The sequence below is a fragment of the Ixodes scapularis genome, unplaced genomic scaffold (genome assembly GCF_016920785.2).
Source record: "Ixodes scapularis isolate PalLabHiFi unplaced genomic scaffold, ASM1692078v2 ptg001080l_1__unscaffolded, whole genome shotgun sequence".
Classification (NCBI taxonomy): domain Eukaryota; kingdom Metazoa; phylum Arthropoda; class Arachnida; order Ixodida; family Ixodidae; genus Ixodes; species Ixodes scapularis.
In genome coordinates, this window is record NW_024610096.1 from 154301 (window position 1) to 156855 (window position 2555).

The window sequence follows — 2555 nt, forward strand, 5'->3', positions numbered from 1 at the left end:
CGAAGGAGTCAAGATGGCGTACTCAGGTTGTACGACGCGTCTTGTCATTAACAATTCCTTGTCAGAAAAGATTAATGCCCTATCTTCTGTGCGACAGGGGTGTCCCATGTCTTCTTTATTATTTTGTCTCTACCTTGAGCCGCTCTGTCTAAGTGTTATCAGAAGCGACCACGTTGAGGGGTACACAATGGGGAACGTGGAAGTGAAAGTACTGGCATATGCTGATGATGTTGCTTTTTTCTGTCAGGACAAGACTGTTATGCGTGGGTTCTTCTAAGTGTTTTGGATCGACAGGATGGCGTTGGATTTACATAACGTGTTCCTTTATTGTTGTTCTAATGGCGCCCGACTGGCTCTGCCAGCTCTGCTACCGTTGCCATTAGGGCTAATGCAACATAGGTGGCGCTACCTTTTAGTACATATATAACACGCCCCTTTTTTCCTTTTTTTTTTTTACAGGTTCATGCGGTTTGGAGGACAGACTTGTCTTCCTGAACGTGTGTGACCTGAGGTTGTCGGTCCACTGCTGGTATCACATGGTACATTCGCTGCCCGGGAGGAGTCTTCATCTAAGTCAGACAATGGGCACAGATCCTCCACACTCCTTTGCACTTGGGGTGGTGCCTCTCGATCCCTCGGTGGCAGGTGTGCTTCTCTCAGGTGGTAGCGGTTTCTGCGGTATGTGCCTCCACCGTTTCCTTGCTTGTTTCCAGCTGCTGAGAGAGCCGGTCCACAAACGACTGGTAGTGAGAGGACATCTGCTGCTTTTCTGCTGCAATCTGCTCCATGGCATGCTTGAACTTGTTGACTTTCTTCTTCATGTCCAACTTCTCTTGGTGGAGCTCCTCCAACTGGCTGTGCACATTCTCAGAGGCCTCAGCGCCTCCGAGCTGCTGAGCATAAACAGCTCCTTCTTGACGTCGCCAAGCTCCTGTTGCAGGGCTTCATTGTCTTTCGCCTTCTTGCCAAGCTTGTTGCTCAACTCAGAAAGTTCTTGCTTCAGTTCTTCGATTGATTTGCTTGATTTGTATTGTTCCGTCTTGAGCCTCTCGATTTCCCTGAGGTACTCTTGAGAACTCTTCTCCTGAACCTGGCTCTGGCTGCTGACAGAGTTCAACTTTCGCTCCAGGTCCGTGTTTTTCTCTCTAGCCGCCTTCAGTCTTCCATGCAATTCTTCCGTCTCCACTGCCTTCTGCTTGGCGGTCTGCTGGCTCTGGGAGAGCGCCGACTGAAGCTCCGTCTTCTCGGCCACCAGGATGCCGATGGTCTGGATGTGCACCTGTAGCTGGTCGTTGATGGCCCCCAGCTCGCGCCGGGACTGATCCTCCCGCTCTTGCTGCTCACGCTCGTACTCACGCTGCTGCCGTGTCAGCTTGCCCCTCAGCTCCTGCAGCTGAAACTCGAGTTGGTCCCTGTCCCGCTGCAGGGACTCGAGGCTCGTGGCCAGCTCCTTGTTCCTTCGCAAGAGGGCATCGTTCCTCGGGGTGCCGGAGCTGTCCGCAAGCGCCTCAATGTCTCCGTTGAGAGCCGCGTTGGTGTCGTTCCTCAGGCCGTTTAGCTGCAGCGTGATCTGCGGAAGACTCTCCGCAGACGACAGCACCCTATTGCTTGGCTGGCCCTCACTTGCTGACTGGGAGAGGTCCTGACAGGAGTGAGCAGTCAATGATTGGGACTCCTTGGGTTTAGACAGCAAAGCCATGGAGGAGCTTTGCTCCAGAAAGCATACTTCTGGTGTGTCATCCCTTCCTGTAGTGCCATCAACCGAGTTCCACTTGAGTCTGTTGAGTTGTATTAGCTTCAGCTCCCGACAGGCATCCAAACCCAAAATGGCAGCTGTTGACATGTCAACTATGCAGAACTTCAGTGTTGCCGATGTGCCAGGTACGCTGCATCTTAGAAAGCACTCTCCACGTAGTGGCAAAGGCTCACCGGTGTAAGTAGTCACACAAGCACCAGGGCTGTTAAGTGGTGGGGGATCCGGCAACCTCTGGAACTGCTCCGTCGACATTAGGTTCACATCTGATCCAGTGTCCAGTTTGAACACAATGTCGTGTCCACTGACGTTCACTCTTTGGCTCCACGAAGAAGAGTGCTGAACGGTGCGAACAGTCAGCACATCCAAGGAGAGAGGTGCATCCTCTTGTAGCTCTCGCACGACGTGGGCATGACGCGACTGCAACGGACGAGCCTGATGTTGCTGCTGACACAACGCAGCATAGTGGTTGGGCTTACCACAGTTCTAACACTGTTGTCCGAATGCTGGGCAGTGTCGTGGCTGGTGAAATTGGCCACACCTGGAGCATGTTCTTTGCGAGTTGTGACGAGGCTGCGGTGGCTGGCGGTGAGTGGGCGCTCCTTCACTTGGTTCCCGCGTAGCGTCATACTGTCGTGAAGTTGGTGGACCGCGGCGATGTATTGCGATTCGCGAACACCTCCAGACGCTGTGGCTGCATCTCTTGGGCGTACGTTCTGGAAAGTTGCGCTGCCATACACTGGTCCTTGACTTTGTCGAGTGTAAGTTTCTTCTCGCGCAACAAGCGTTATCTCACCGAGTT

The 2555-nt window shown here is 53.2% G+C and overlaps 1 pseudogene; it reads right to left on the reverse strand.

Annotated features, from left to right (window-relative positions):
• Positions 1–261: 261 nt before the first annotated feature.
• Positions 262–2036, reverse strand: LOC115312958 (annotated as a pseudogene).
• Between the last annotated feature and the right edge of the window lie 519 nt (positions 2037–2555).